Raw genomic sequence first — 16,180 nt, 5'->3', positions numbered from 1 at the left:
CAGAAGTCATCCCAGAAGCATAAACATAGACACCAAGGAAAGGAACAGTAGTAGAGGGTGGATGGTAGGGACTGATTGCAAGAAAGGAGTGTCACAAAGGTTTAGGCTGAGAAATGGGGGCACGCTTGGGAAATATTGAGGTACCCAAGAGGATGTGTTTTGGTAATTTTTACTGTTGTTATTGTTAAACTGAAAGTAGTTTTATATATATATATATACTAATCAGGTTCTGTATGCCAAAAAAAGAGCCTGTTTTTAAAAAGAGAGTTGGGTTGGGAGAGAGAGAGAGAGAGAGAGAGATTTTGAAGATCAGTAGATTGTCTCTGAATGCTAGTGTGTATTAGGCAATGGGCAAGTTTGGAAGACTGGCAGCTGAATCCAGGTAAGACATTGCTGTAGTGAGGACCAGAGAACTAAGAACGGTCCAGGAGAGAAAGGATAAAGGCCTGAACAGGACAGTGGAGATGGAGAAAGAACAGTGGTGATGGAACAGCGAGTGGCGACTGGCTGAAGACGAGACAGGGTGGGAAACGAGGGGTCAAGGGTGACTCCAAGAGTTGATCTTGAGTGTTTACATAAATGGTGCTGTCCTGATATGGAATGCACGAAGAAAATTCCATGTGGAGCCGTGGAAGCCACAGGAAAGGGTTTGTTCAGAGAGGAGAGCTGGGTACTGGTGGTGAGGGCTGGCTGAGCTAACGTCCTGGAAGAGCCGCGATGGTACTCATCGAGGCCTGGAGGACGTCCAGCACAGGCAGCCCTGGAGTTAGCCAGTGAACCAGAGACAATGGCTCCTTTTCTCTCCTCATCCGTGCAGGACACAGCCCGAGGTTGAATTGAAACTATGATTTATGCTCAGTAGCTTCATCTAATTAGGACTGGCAAAACCGAGATGGCCGGACTGGCTCTTTCAAAAGAATTTGATAAAGAATTGAGCATCTAAAAAGAAAAGAACTGAGAGTCTCGCATTAATCTTAATCCTCATTTGTGTGAGTTGAGATGAGGAAAAGAAAGAAGTGGTTGATGAAAGAAAAGGAAGAACAGGAAGTGTTAATCCTTTAAAAAACCGATGATCTGTCAAGCATCCTCCTGCCCTGCACAGAGCCCAGGGGCTAGTTACAGGAACAATGTCAACTTACCAGGGCCAAACCCCCAAATCCAGCTAGCATGTAACGAGGCACACATATCCTCAACTTTCTTAAAACCACCCTGGCGAGAGAAAAAGTGTGGGTACTCAAAATGTGACCTGTGAAAGTTGCTTACATTGAGAGTAAACATTAAGAAACTTTAGAGCTTAAACCAAGATATTGTGTCAGACAAACACTAAGGGCTTATGTCACTGAGCTGGGTGTGGACCAGTTGGAGCACTGTGAAATTCACATGTGAGCCATGTGTGGTACGACCCGTGCACAAGCACCATGCAGAAGGGCACTTACTGAGTTTGAAAAGATTAAAAATCTATACATATTGTAAACTTAAGCCCCACAGCTAGTTGAAGCAATACTGCTTTGGTTCACACTTGTATGTTGAGAGTTCTTACTGCTAATCTGGGATGAGGAAGTGGACAGGGAGCCCGATGACACACCCAGAGCTGTACACATAAAGCGAAGAGAAACTGGATGTCGTTACAGATGATGTACACGCAAGATGGTGTGACCCCACGGTACCCTGGATGGGCAAAGTTGAATTTCAGCTGGGTTGTTTTTGCCATTGTTTTATTCTTTGCAATTGCTCGCTGACATCTCCCAGACTGTAAGCGCTAAAAAAAAAAATCTGTGAGCATTGAGCAAGTTGTCCTGACTACAAGTAAAGACTTTACTAAAGATGGGAAAGATGGGAGGCTTTAGCCAGCTAGGAGATCTAAAGGATGTCTAGTCAAAGACTGGTGGGGTTGCTGTACCTAGTGAATAGAGAAATAGAGAAAATAAGCATCCAGCTAACAATATTGGTGTTCGCCAGGAATTCCAGCACTGGGAAGCCCAATGCAGTGTGAGCACAAAGTTCTAGGCCAGTCCAAACTACCATAGCCAGGTTCTTGTCACAAACAAGCAGACAAAGGAGCCCGAGAGGGACTTGGAGGAATCTCTATGTTTTTCCACTCATATAGAAGGCAAGGCCATTCGAAGGTCCAACCAGAAATCTGGGGTCACATTGGACTCTTTTCTTTTTCTTTTCTTGCCCCTGTTATTCTGCCCCTCTCTAGGTCCCAAGTCTTCTTATTCTGACCTTTTCTCTGCTCATATTGTCTCCCTTTCACAGGACTTTTGCAATAGCTTCCGAAATAGTCACCCCACCCTGGGCTCTTCCCCATTCTCTGTCTTTCAAAATTGAAAAGCTAATAGTCTTACTTTTTTGTTTGGGCCGTAAAATGGCTCTCAGTTTCACTTCCAAACTGAAGCAATACCTTAGCCGTGTATGCGACGTGGCCGCTCCCGACTGCTCCTTATGCGGCTCCTGTATGGCCCAGGGTTTGCTTCCAGGCTAGTTTATTCCATGCTTGGTGACTCTTGAATTCGGCCACACTATAGTACTTCTGAAATCACCCCAGGGCTGGACCATGATATCCCATGCCTCTGTGCCTTGGTTTCTGCTATTCTGTATGCCCACAATGTCCTCCACTCCCACACCTGGCTGGCCTGGCCATCTGCATGAAATTTTTTATTGCTGCTATTATGGCTTGCCACAATCTCAGTGACTCAAAAGTATTTGAACATCTTATTATTTGGTGATTAGAAACATGAAATGAAACTGACCAGGCTGAAGTCCCAATGTCAGCATGATTGCTTGCCTTTCAGGACTCAGAGAAAAATCTACTGTTTGCCATTTTCTCATTCAAGCCAGAGTTCGCCAACACTCCCCTTTAATGGTTGTATAATGACTATACCCTGCTTCCACTTCCTGTCTCTTTCTCTCATGTTTCTTTTTCTTCTTCTTTTCTTCTTCTTCTTCTTCTTCTTCTTCGTCTTCTTCTTCTTCTTCTTCTTCTTCTTCTTCTTCTTCTTCTTCTTCTTCTTCTTCTTCTTCTTCTTCTTCTTCTCCTCCTCCTTCTCCTTCTCCTTCTTCCTCTTCTCCTTTTCCTCCTCCTCTCTTCCTCCTCCTCCTTCCCCCTCTTCTTCTTCTTTTTCTTCTTCTTTGTAGAAGACCCCATCAGGCCCTCCTGAGTAATCTAAGCTTCACATCTCCCTTGAATTTGCCATGTGTGAAACATCCCCTCTGCCAGGTAACCTCACCTTTACAGATTTAGAGCAGGGACATGTTTGGGAACTCACGACCCAAGCACCCAACCCTGTGGAATTCTGTTTGGAGCCTCCTCTTGAAGCTGTCACGTGCATGTGCATACCACCATGGTCGACTTGCCAAGCGTGTGTGTTTTCAAAGCCTATCTTGTTTCTCTATTGTGCTTTGGCTTCCTAAGGGACAACATACTTGTCCTCACCCCCCTACCCCATGCCTGGTTCACTACAGGGCATACACGATGTATGAGCTAATTTTATTTATCAAAAGCCAAAGTGCTGGGCACCATGATGATTCATTTTTTATGTTACTTGGGCATGAAGATTTAATTAATGATTAAAGCTGTAATACGACTTTATGTGGTAGTGCAGGCCTTTAATGAAGCATGCAGTGGTGGAGGCAGGTGCATCTCTGTGAGTTTAAGGCCATCCCGATGTATATAGGGAGTTCTAGGCCAATCAAGGCTATACAGTAAGACCCTGTCTCAAACAACGAAACAAATAAACAAAATATATAAGAACCGCAGGTAAGAATGTTTTTTCTCTTACATAGCTTTTGTGATTGTCTCGAGGCAGAATTAATCATTTCCTCATTTGAGTTGCAACGGTATCACGTCTGTGTCTACTTTGCACGCTTTATGCTGTGTTTTACTGTTACATCGTATGTGTTCTTAGTTTGATTATGCCAGTGCTAGGCATATGGCATGTGTGTAGCGCTGTTTATTAAATGACACTGAGAGTATAAACAGAGCGTGGAGGGCACTGGAAGCCAAAGATGAAAAGGGCGCCTTCGATGGCCGGTAAGGAAGTGGAGAAACTGAGGGGACCCTGCACACTGTTTGGAAGGCTCTAGGACACAGTGTGACGCTGGTTGGAGCTGGTTGTTTCCCTCTGGCCAACTAGTGAGCGGATCCAAACACACTGAGCTCTGGACCTGGGCAATCAACAAGAAAGGCCACTGGAGCTGACAGTTAAGCAATAATGGGAAGCATAGCTCTGTGAGGGTCCCCTCTGAGCCCTGGGTCTACTTCCATTTTTAAAAAACAGTATTCAAAGAAAAGGTAAACCAGAGCTCTCCTGAGATCATGCTGCTGGAGTGCCTGGTGACAATGACCCCAGCCAGATCTGTGTTGGTGTGGGAGTCCTGGTTCTCTTGTGTGGTACTGACAGGGGGGTTCCAGGTACGGGTGGTAGAAATTGCTCTTGGGGAACACAGTGTCCAACAGGGCATGCTCCCCCTTTTGTAAGAAGAGACTTCTTGTGGAGCACAATCTGACTCGCCCGGCTTTTTAGCGTTAACAATAAAAGTGCCAAAATCTGGTTTCAAAACTAAGAGCGGCTTCTCTTCCATGGGACTTCTTTTAGGATGATAGTATTTTGGGTGGGGGGAGAAGGCAGTCCTCCTCTGCCTGCCTTGAGCTTGAGTCTCCTGTCTTCCATCAACACTGCCTTCAGCCACATATTTAACTTGTGATCTGCCTGGCCAAGCTCTGCAGCCAGCTGCCTGCCATGACCCTCACAAAGTCTCACCCAGACAAACTCCTGTGTCTGCCACTCTCTTGGATTTCCGCCCCAAGAATTTTGCATATCATCTTATTTCTATCACTTGCACATGTAGCTTCCTAGATCAGGTGACAGACATCAGATACGTGAGATGTTCCCAAAAGGAGTAAGGTTGGATCTTAGGGAATAAAATAATTAATTAAAGATTGTATAAAGTTCATATATTCATACAGTCATTTAGGCTGTGGAAAGTTGATCTTTATGGTCCAGTCTGCCTCAGAGGTCCAAGACCTAGGAGCACTGCCACCCGAGGGTGGGGGAAGACATGTGCCCCAGCTCCAGAGGGAAATATTTATCCTTCCCCCACCTATGTATTTTACTAGAGTCTTCACTGGTTCTAATGACGCCCACCAGAACTGGTGGGTATGATCTGAGAGCACCAATAGCACTGCTCCTGTGTTCCCAAAACACAAACACACCCGAAATCAGTGTGTTACCAGCTTTCTGGGCAATTCTTAGCCTAGTACCACTGAAGTACAAAATCAAGCACCACAAAACAGTATTAAAATTTCATGGATTAGAGAAAAATAAATCCAAGAAGCCTCCTTAGGGGAGCAATAAAGAAAAGAGGACACTGTGGAAGTCAAGAGACTACAACCCAAGGAGGGAAGGGGGCGGCCGTGTTGGACCAGATGAGTGGGAAGCAGCTTGGGGAGAGATCCCAACCCAGCAAGTGACCGTGAGCACTTAGGTGCCGTAAGCTGCTCCTTAGTTTAGCCTCCGTGTCTGTGGTGCAGAAAGAACACAGCGTTTCCTCCTCCCCGTCCTTTCTTTTTTCTTTTGGCTTTGGCAGTCTTAATCCAGGCTGGCTTCTGATCTTTGGTAATCCCCTTGCCTCGGGCTCCCAAGTGTTGGGTAGCATGAAACCTCCGTAGCTGCGTTTTCTGTCCAGGCAGCTGCCCACTTTTCTCTCCTGCTTCAGCAGCTTTTCTGCTAATGACCCACCTGCAACTAACTCCTCCTCCCCATGTTGCAACACAAGACAAGACAAACACTGCCCAGATTGTGTTTGTGGAAGCTTCTTTCATGGCATCCTTTCAACGGGTTGGGCAATTTAAGTGATGCAGTCGTCATCATGACTAACTCATTACCACGCTTGAGAGAAACCTGAACATCCTTAACCTACTTATGAAAAGAGAGGCAGGAAAATTATAGAAGTGGGAATAATCAGAGGGCAACATATTATCTTTGAATGACAGACGCTACAAGTTTCTTAGCTCAGGCTAGGACAGCATAGTAGACAGCTCCCGGGAAACCCAGCAGTATCTCGTGTCTACTCAGTTCCTTTGGTCTGTGACTTCTTTGACGATTGAATCCTTATGTGTCGGCTCAGATAGCTCACCCATGGCGTGGGTTCATCCTCCACACTTGGCTCCTAGTCTCCTGCCCTCCCATCCTGAGTGCTGAAGTTGGGATGATGCTGAGTTGGACAACTGAGGGAGGAAGATGAACGAGCCACAGTGTCCACTAAGAAACCACAGCCAAGTCTTGGCAACTTATCCATGGCAAATCTTGCTTACTTTAAGCTTTCTGTTGACTTTATCACCCACTCTTGTGTGCTTAACTCTGTGACGGATGTTATTTTCAGCTCTGTGTACTCATAATGTCAAGACTAGGAGCCGAACAAAGAAATACTCAAGAAAAATCTACTTTTAGGTGCCATGTCAACTAGAAAAAAAAATGGTTGTTTTAGTGAATCTGACATTATTTTAAAAACAAGCAACATTTATATCTTGCTAAAGTAGTTGGACATGTAGACACAATTTCTTTCTTGCTTTCTGGCCATACTTGATACTCTAGAGCGAAGGGGAGAAAGAGGGGATATTTTAAAAGCACTGTTCTTAGGAGAGTGAATGTGAATGTTTGACTTTAAGAGTCAAGGAATTATCTCCACTCAGAAAGATCCGCTGACTATAGGGTGTAGAGACAGGACAGTTGGTGAATCATTAGACAGTCCTTCCAATACAGGTCATTTACACACTATAACATCATTTTAAAGTCTTATAGATAATTACAGCATTAAACATATCCTTCCAATTCTATCATATTCTTTCAATACAATGCCTATTTATAAGATGCCCTGGACAGGACATGTGGATTATAATCCTTGCTAACACATTGGTTGGTTTTGTAACTTTTAGTCTGTTTATTTCGCCAAGGTGTTCTGAATATTAGAAAGCAAGCAAGGTAATTGTAGAATTTCTGCAATGTAAGCTCAAGCCTCACCTTTATATGTTGGCGTGTAGGCCTTGAATAAGCTATTTAACTTCCGTAAGTCCCTGTGTCTTTATCTGTTGAAAGAAAAGGGATCTCTCTTTTGCAAAATTTGAAAGAACGTGATGAGATTATGCATTCGTGATATGTAGCACCTAGGGGTCGTTATGTAAATGTCTGCTCTGCAGCAAAGTCAGAAAACATGAGGCAAGCTCACTGGCTGACCATGCTTCCTAACCTCATGATATCACTAGAGAATGAGAACACAGGCCAGCCACATAGTAACTGCATTCCTTTGGTCTTTGTAGCATCCAGGCACTACCAAAGTCAGCATCGGCAGGGGTAGGGCAGGGAGAGAGAGAGAGAGAGAGTGAGAGAGAAGGAGAATACCAAGAAAGGCAGTGTACCAGCTCTGTCCATCCTCTGGGCAGAGAATCTCCTGGCACTGCTTCAGTGATGGAGAATGACGACTGCCTGCTGGAGGGTATAAACCAAGCCAGGCTACCAAAGTGCTTCCCAGCCAGTCTCTGCACATGTTGCTCCTTAGCTCTGGGTAACTGCCCCTGCAAGTATTTTACCAAAGCAAGAAAGGGAGCTGCATGACCAGCTGTTTAGTCCACAGGACTGACAAGCCACCGTGTCATCAAAGAAAGGGAGAATCATAAGAAGCAAAAGGCGGTGGCTCCACCTTTCAATCAGGGAGTCGGGTGGCTATGAGGTGGCAGACTGACTCTTGCTCATAGCCAGGTTTCCCTTTGTGGCCTCTTCCTCTCTTTGCCTGCCCACTGCTGGGATCCAGTAGATGGGCAGGGAGAACCTACTCACATCATTCTGTATTGGGCATGCACTAGGTTCTTACAGAAAGTCTTCTGCAAGGGTCGCAATGATAAAAAGGGAGAATGTAGACTTCTATGTAAGCACAACTTTTTTGGGGAGGGGGGCTACCAGCTCACGAAAAAAAAAATGACAAGGAGACTTATTATTAATTATGAAAGCTTGACCTCAGCTTAGACTTGTTTCTAACTAGCTCTTAAAACTTAAATTAACCCATATTTTTAAATCTGTGTTCTTCCATGTGCTTGTAATCTCATCTCCACTGTGCCCTTCCCGGTTATTCAGCATCTGGATGGCGACTCTGCCTCTCTTCTTCCCAAAAGTCTCAAGTCCCACTCTACCTCCTGCCTAGCTATTGGCCGGTTAGCTTTTTATTAAACCCATCACAGAGACACATCTTCACACAGTGTAATGGAATATTCCACAACACTTCTATAGCGGCCATGTTCTATCGCAGCAACACTTCCATAGCAGTTCATGGTATACAGCATGTAGAAGCTAGCTGTGAAGGAGCTCAGGAAGGGGAAGTCTTTGGAGATCAGACCAGGCCTTGAAATAGGACTCCACAGGTGAGGAAACAATGGGCAGGGAGAGGAAGGAGGAAAAACATTCTGGGCAAAGAAAGTACATATAGAGAGGTCAGGAGAAGGTCAGTCCACAGCCTGACTGGGGAGTGCCTGGTGATTTGATGGCACCAGAACACAGTTTGTGCAAGACAGCAACAAGAAAGGAGTGAATGCGAGAGGCCCAGGGATTGCTGTCAGTCCATGGAGCTGAGGCATGAAATAGTCGGAGGGGTGGGTTTTAAGTTTGGAGTCATAAAACATACACTTGTGTTTTGGAAAGTCTTGTGGGATTAGTGTTATCAATAGATTGACCAAATGTGACTATGAGGTTCAGTAAGGTTGTTGGTACTCTTGCGTGGTGATGTCACAAACAGGTCGGGAAGGATAAGGATAGAGAATTTGCCTGTTGGACTTGACAGTTGGAAGTCTGGTGACACTTAAAATTAATTTCATTAAAACAATATCAACAGAATGGAGATAGCCAAAGGTTCCAGACCAGCAACACCAGCAAACGCCAGTGAATCTGGTCAGTTTCAGGGACTTCCTGACACTATTTTGAGTTTACCTTCCTGCTTACTGGGCTTCCCTGAAGAATGGAATGCTTTGGTCTCAGAGGAAACTGTCACATAAGTCTGCCTCTTGTTATCTGGGTGCCCTCTGATTCAGCGTCCATGCATGTCTACCTGTAAACACTGAGATCGTGTGAAGTCACCCCCACAGAACTCCATGCACTCTCCTTTATGGCACCCCTTTTTGTTTTGTTGGGTTGATTTTGATGCACTGCCCATCTTCCTAACTAGAAGCTTCTGGGGAATAAAAGCTGCCTCATCCATCTCTATTTCAAAATTACTTTTATCTGGTAGATGCTCGCTACATGTAGGAAGGTGAAGTTGTCAGGGGTAAACTCTAGCAAGGGGTAGCAAGGGGTAAATGCCCCCTCTTGAGAGGGTTGGGTTGAGTGTAGTTCAAGGCTGAGGGGAGAGGCTGGGAAGTTCTTAGATGGCTGACTAGCGTAGACAGGAGGGCTAGGGCAGACTTTACACAGGAAGTGATGGTTGAATTGGGACATGTCTTTGATGAAGTAGGAAGTGAAGCCTTTTTGCTGGGAAGGAAACGAGGAACAGAAAGAAGGAAAGAACCCTATGGAAAAGCTTGTCTGCAACATGGAGCGGGGAGAGAGTGCACTGGGGGAGAGGCTGGCTCTTCTCACTGGTTTGAGATGAGAAAGGCCCACTGCTTCATTCTGCTGACGAGGGCAGTGAAAGCAGAGGGTAGGGTAGACACTGTTGTCAGGGTTCGTCCCTTCAGCAAAGTTGACAGCTTCTGAACATCCATCCCAAACTACAGAGAAAGTATTTGACGTTCACATACCAACTAACACCAGAATATTTTGTAGATGTTAATATTGCTGCATGTGGCGTTTATGAAGCCACAGAATAAATAGAATCTATGGGTTACCTAAGGAAGCAGGATGATGTGAAATTCCCCTTTGTATGCTGTGAATATGTTTTATTACCATTGGTTAATGAATAAAGCTGTTTCAGTCAATGGCTTAGCAGAGTGAAGCCAGGTAGGAAATCTGATCAGAGATAGATAGATAGATAGATAGATAGATAGATAGATAGATAGATAGATAAATGGAGAGAGAGAGAGAGAGAGAGAGAGAGAGAGAGAGAGAGAGAGAGAGAGAGCAGAGGACAGAGTCAGGGAGAAGCCTTGTAGCTGCCAAAGGAGACCTACACACCAGAACCTTAGGAAACTTACTGGTAGGCCACAACCTCATGGTGATACACAGATTGATAGAAATGGGTTAATTTAAGATGTAAGAGCTAGCTAGGAATATACTAGAGGAATTGGCCAAGCAGTGTCAGAATTAATATAGTTTCTGTGTGATTATTCAGGTCTGGGCAGCCGGGAATGAACATGTAGTCTCCATTTACAACAGGATAAAGACTAGAAAGTGTCTGGATTACCATTCCATAGAAACACACATACGAGTAGGGTGCAGAGGTGATTCAGTAGGTAAAAATACTTGCTATACAAGCATTCAGATCCGAGTACCAATCTCCAGTATTCGTGTGAAAAGCCGGGTGGAGTGACTGTGCACACCGGTCCACACCTGTCCTGCAGTGCTGGTAGGAGGAGCCTGGGGACTTCAGACCAGTTAGTCCACCTGAACCAGTGAGCTCTGGATCCAGTGAGAGGCTGCATCTCAAAAAATATGATGGAGAGTGATTGAGGAACACACGACATCATTCTGATCAAGGCACGCACATGTGCACACGCATTCCCATTTGCACACACACACACACACACACGATGGCGATGAAGAATAACTGGATAAACACCCCAAACTATCAGTGATAATATTATTATAGTACATTTTAAAATGGTCATTTTTGTGTCTATAATTAAAGTTATGGCAAGAAATAGAATTGATTCTTTATAGAATTTATCTCCTACTAGTCAGAAAATTTAAAAGAGACTATTTCAAAATTAAAAGTTGTAGCACAGCGTAGAACCAGTCACTCAAGTTGTCTGGGCTTTTCTGTGGCAGACATAGTGAGGAAGATGGCCAAGGCTTGCTTTAGCATTGAAGATTGAGGAACAGAGATTTGATTGCCCCACTTTGGGGGAGCGCAGAGGTCTGTGGTTCTCACAATGACCTTGGAAGCCAACATATTTAGGGCTCAAATGGATCCTCTAAGAAGGGGTACTCTTAGTTGGGATGAGTCGCCGTGGTCATAGTGTCTCTTCATAGCAGTAGAACACAGACTAAGACGGTGGCTTTGGCTCTCTGAGGTAGAGACCTGTGGTCATGTAGATGGGCGGGGCTTAAGCCTGTGCCATAGAGAAGCTGTATGATCCTTGGCCACTTCTCTGTGAAGTGAGAACAACACCACACTTGAAAGCTGGTTAGGGCATTACACATGAGATCCAAAGAACTTAGCGCGGCACTCGACAAGTGGTAGGCATGGCATCAACACTAGCTGCCCATGTCTTCAATATTGTTGGTGCTAAGATCTATGACTATTCACCATGTGGGGACCAATTTGGACTATGGGTACTTTGAATTCAGGGAGGTGACCTGAGGCCTGCCTCTCTTGCTTCTGGGATGCTGCTGTGGTCCCCTTTGGGAGGGGTATGGGGATGTGTGAGGGGGAACTCCATGTTGGTTCTTCTTTTGCTCCTGTTCATGCTACTTCCCCACATCTGAGCAGGTGCATGCCGCCCCAGAACACCCTTTCGCCTTCCTGTTCTTCCGTTCTGTGTTTCTTTTCTTCAACTTTTCTGACTTCCCTTTTCTCCTCAAAACCCAAACAGGATGGAGGACTAAGGAACAGTACTATCTTCTCCATGTTTACCTTGGTTTTGAAACTGGAAAGTTGGTTTCTTAATGCCAGCACTTGGAGCTTGCCTAAGTACATCCATATCCACCTTACTCTTTCTTATCTTCCTTTACTGATCCTGTTTTCCAGCTCTATGGGTAAATGTGCTGTTACCAAGTCTGAAGACCTGAGTTCCATCCCTAGGACTCACATGGATTCGTGTGTGTGTGTGTGTTTCAAGGCAGGGTTCTCTGTGTAACAGCTCTGGCTGTCCTGGAACTTGCTCTGTAGACCAGGCTGACCTTGGACTCAGAAGTACTGAGATTAAAGTGTGCATCACCACTGCCTGGCAACCCACATGGACTCTTAAAGGTTGTTCCCCAACACACACACACACAGACACACACACACACACACACACACACACACACCTGCTACTAGATAAACAAATCAATGAATATCTATTCTTGCAGGGGTGGTGGTGGTGCATCTTTTTAACCCCAGCATTTGGGAGGCAGAGGCAGGCAGATGGCTGTGAGTTCAATCTAGCCTGGTTTACAGATTGAGTTTCAGAACAGCCAGGGATACACAGAGAAACCCTGTCTTGAAAAACAAAAAAACAAAACAACAACAACAAAAAGTGTGTCTATTATCCCAACCATTGTTTTCAGTAAATCTCACAAAGGACAGTGGCAGCCATCAGAACAGACACAAGGATGGAGTCACTTCGGGCGTCTCTGTCTTGCACAGAGGTGTGGTTCACCCTCAGAGCTCTTCTGTGCTCTGGTTGCTCCTTCCTAAACTCAGACATAGATCTTAAGGTGGGAAACATTCTCTTTCTGGCCACCATTTGCTTTTTGATGTGTGCTTCAACTTCTAGCACCTATCATGGAAGGGAAAGATACACACAGGTCTGAAGGAAACATGATTGTGCTAGGGACCTCAGCAAGCTGAGAGGAGTCACACCTCAACGTCGCCAACAGAGTAAAATGATTAAAAGCAAAAGCAAGCTGATATTCAATTTCTGAGTGCAAACAGGCCTCACCTGCCAATATCCAATTACATATTCCACTCTGCATTCACCCAAAATACTGGTGCACCCATGGTTTATCCGAAATCCCATTTGCATGTTCACAAGCCCATTATCTTCAGTGGCAGATGCCCATCTGGGCCCTGCAATTACCATCCCCATCTCTTTGCATACATTAGCAGACATACACGCCACTGATTTGTACTTTCCTATAAAATTACTCTTTCCCTTTTTAATTAGGGTGTTTTCAGAGGTACCCCTATGGTTAGGGTTGTGTTCGCTTCCATTATAAATACCTGTTGCCAGCCAATAATTATCTCCTGATGAATTACTTACTCAGAGGGAGATTTTTAATGCTCACTTTTATAAAAAGGGATTCCCCTTCATTACTCCTGGTGCCTCCACCACCATACTTCACTCATCATCTTGGAATTCTGTTTGTTTCAGAGGATGCAGATGTGAATCTGCATCTGGATGGCACAATGATGTTCCACATTTGAGGTAGAACCTATCTGAGAGCCTGGACCTCACTATTCAAGAATTTCTTGGCTACCCATGAATGTAAAATGCAAGAATATGGGCAGAGACAATCGAATCATTTCTGTGAACAAATGCCATAACGTTTCATAAAGATTTGGAGTTGCATAACCATTTTGGTGACTGAAGCACCGAGACTCATCCAATAATATTGTGGTTTGGTAATTACATAGTTGTGGGTTTACGATGCTCTTCAATTGGGGAGCTGTCTTGGCACATTCAGGTCAGCCATGTCTGTACATTTGTATTTTGTATTTATGAAATGTGTGCACCTTCTTAGGAAGTGAAGTGCAGTATTTCTCCGTATAAAATAGGGAAGAGGAGCTTTAAAGCTGACTGGTACTCCTTTGCCAACATGTTCATTTTCCTCACCTCTTCAACAGCACAGCGTCCCTAGTTACAAAGTTAAAGGTCCCATTTGTTTGTCATATAGCACATGGTTGTGAGGGAAAGGTTTCCTTAGAGCAATGGTTCTCAACCTGTGGGTGGTGAACCCTTGAGGGGAGGTTCACAGGGGTCACCCAAAACCCAAACTACCAGAAAACATGAATATTTACATTATGATTCACAACAGCAGCAAATTATGAAGTAGCAACAAAAAAATAATGTTATGGTTGGGATCACCACAACGTGAAGAGTTGTATTCCAAGTTCCCAGTGGTAGGAGGGTTGAGAATCACCATCTTAAAGACAACTTCAAACTTCCTTTCTTTAGTAGTGACCAAGAAACTTACATTTGTAAAAGGGAAAAATACATCAAGATACCAAATTACAGCAGCCTATATTATTTATATGCTTCATTAAAGCAGGGCAGTTGGGTCTATATTAAGAGCGGGGTCTGATTGATTGATTGATTGATTGACTGATTGATTGATGTGATTGACAGCCAGTTTGAAGCTTGAGGTTAATTCTTGCCTCCTGAAATCTGTCATCTGTGTAGTTGAACTTCACAGAGCATTCAGAGGGTGGAGTGTTTTGGTTTTGTTTTGTTTCACTTTTTAAAAAAATAATAATTTATTTTTATTTTATGTGCATTGGTGTTTTCCTTCATGCATGTCTGTGTGAGGGTGCCAGATCCCCTGGAACTGGAGCTACAGACGGTTTTGAGCTGCCACGTGGGTGCTGGGGATTGAACCCAGGTCCTTTGGAAGAGCAGCCGATTCTCTGAACTACCGAGCCATCTTCAGAGTCCTCATGTTTGTTTCTAAGACAAGGTTTTGCCTCATAGTTCATGCCACAGTTGAACTTACTTTGAACCTTGCTCCTTCTTGCTTCAGCCTACTGAATGCTGGGATCACAGGCCTGGAGAATGACGGTCTTTGCTGAGAACTTTGTTGAAGAGGGGGAAATCCATTTCTGGGGGGCTGCAAACCTGAAGAGATAAGTAAGAGGTGGCCCCTGTCTTCAAACTGTTTTTAATTAGTTATGCCAGCCACCTTGATCACATCATTCAGGATGAGACCTTGAAATTAATCTCCCGCGCTGTCTCTGTTGGCAGGACCCCGCATCTATCTCTGCGGCGGTTGTGGTGTTGGCCTGTGATCTCCAGGGAGCAGGAGGGGCTGTAGCTCATTATTATTTGTATTCTCGCAGAGTCAAGGCCTTGCTCTGCCGAGTGCAAACTCTCAAAATGGCTTTAAAACAGGACGGTTCACGTACTTGGTTAGCTTTCTCAGTTGTGGTGGGTCAGCTTGCCCTGTACCCACACAAGGGGGTCAAGAAGTTGGTGCCCTGTGCCTGCAGGCCCCTGCGCCGAGTAGCCACCTTGAAAATACTTGCACTGCTGTGCCCCGTGCAATGAGACCGAACAAGTCGGCAGAAACCAAGGGATTTTTGTCCTAGCTCTGTCGCTAATTACTTATTTAACCTTGGGCAAGTTACGTTATCTTCCTTTTTATTTTTCCCATCTGTGACGTGGAGATAATAGTGACTGGCCTGTCTATTTCCCACGCTGCTTTGAGGGCTGAGAGAGATAATGAACCTTAAAGTGTTGGGGAAAGTATAAAGCACCTTCCAAATAGAAGGCGTTGTTAAAAGACATCTCACTTGTAATTCCCGCTTCCGCTACATTTGCCCCGCCTCCTTAGACGCCTGCGTTAGGTGGTGAGTTACACACTGTCGCACTGTCGCACTGTCGGTCAGCTCAGGTTTGATCCCCGCTGAGACTCAAGTCCTTCAGTAGCTCCAATATCTGGCTGATTCTGCCTGGAATTCTCTGAGATACAGTCTCACGCCTGCTCTCAATTCACATGCCATTTAAACACATAGGGGCATATGCACATACCGACATGCACACACACACACACAGACACACACAGACACACACACACACACGCTCATTCACAAACATGCACCTGGGCTCAATGGCTTCGGGAGGAAAGAAAACTCCTGTGTTTAGCTGGCTGTGCCGGCACGATTGCAATCACAGCACTGGGAAGGCAGAGAGAGGTAGGAGGACCAGGGGTTCAAAGTTCCCATCCTTGGCGACATAGCATGTTTATGGCTATCCTGCTTCAGAAGAAAAACCCAAACCAAACCCAAATAAAACAAAGCCTAAGTCAAAGCACAACAACCTCCCTATCACCCACTATTGAGCATTTCTGTATATACATGCCCTAGAGCCCAGGACAAAATAGACTCGTGAGACAATCTCTGTCCTTGAGTGTTTTATGGCCTGTTGGTTCGGAGACGACAGACTGGAGAACCAACAAGCACTCACTTCTGTTCTTTGGGAAGAAATTTTATGTGTGGGTTTTAAATAATGAGGGCATATCCGTCTATTTCAAGTTTTGAGTAAAACCGAAGCCATTGGCAGCCCTTGTTCATATTTCTGTACCAACGGACTATGAATTTTGGTGGGGCCCAGGAGGGAGTG

Source organism: Myodes glareolus, chromosome 17 (assembly GCF_982192425.1).
Source record: "Myodes glareolus chromosome 17, mMyoGla1.1, whole genome shotgun sequence".
NCBI lineage: Eukaryota > Metazoa > Chordata > Mammalia > Rodentia > Cricetidae > Myodes > Myodes glareolus.
This window is presented reverse-complemented; position numbering follows the sequence as displayed.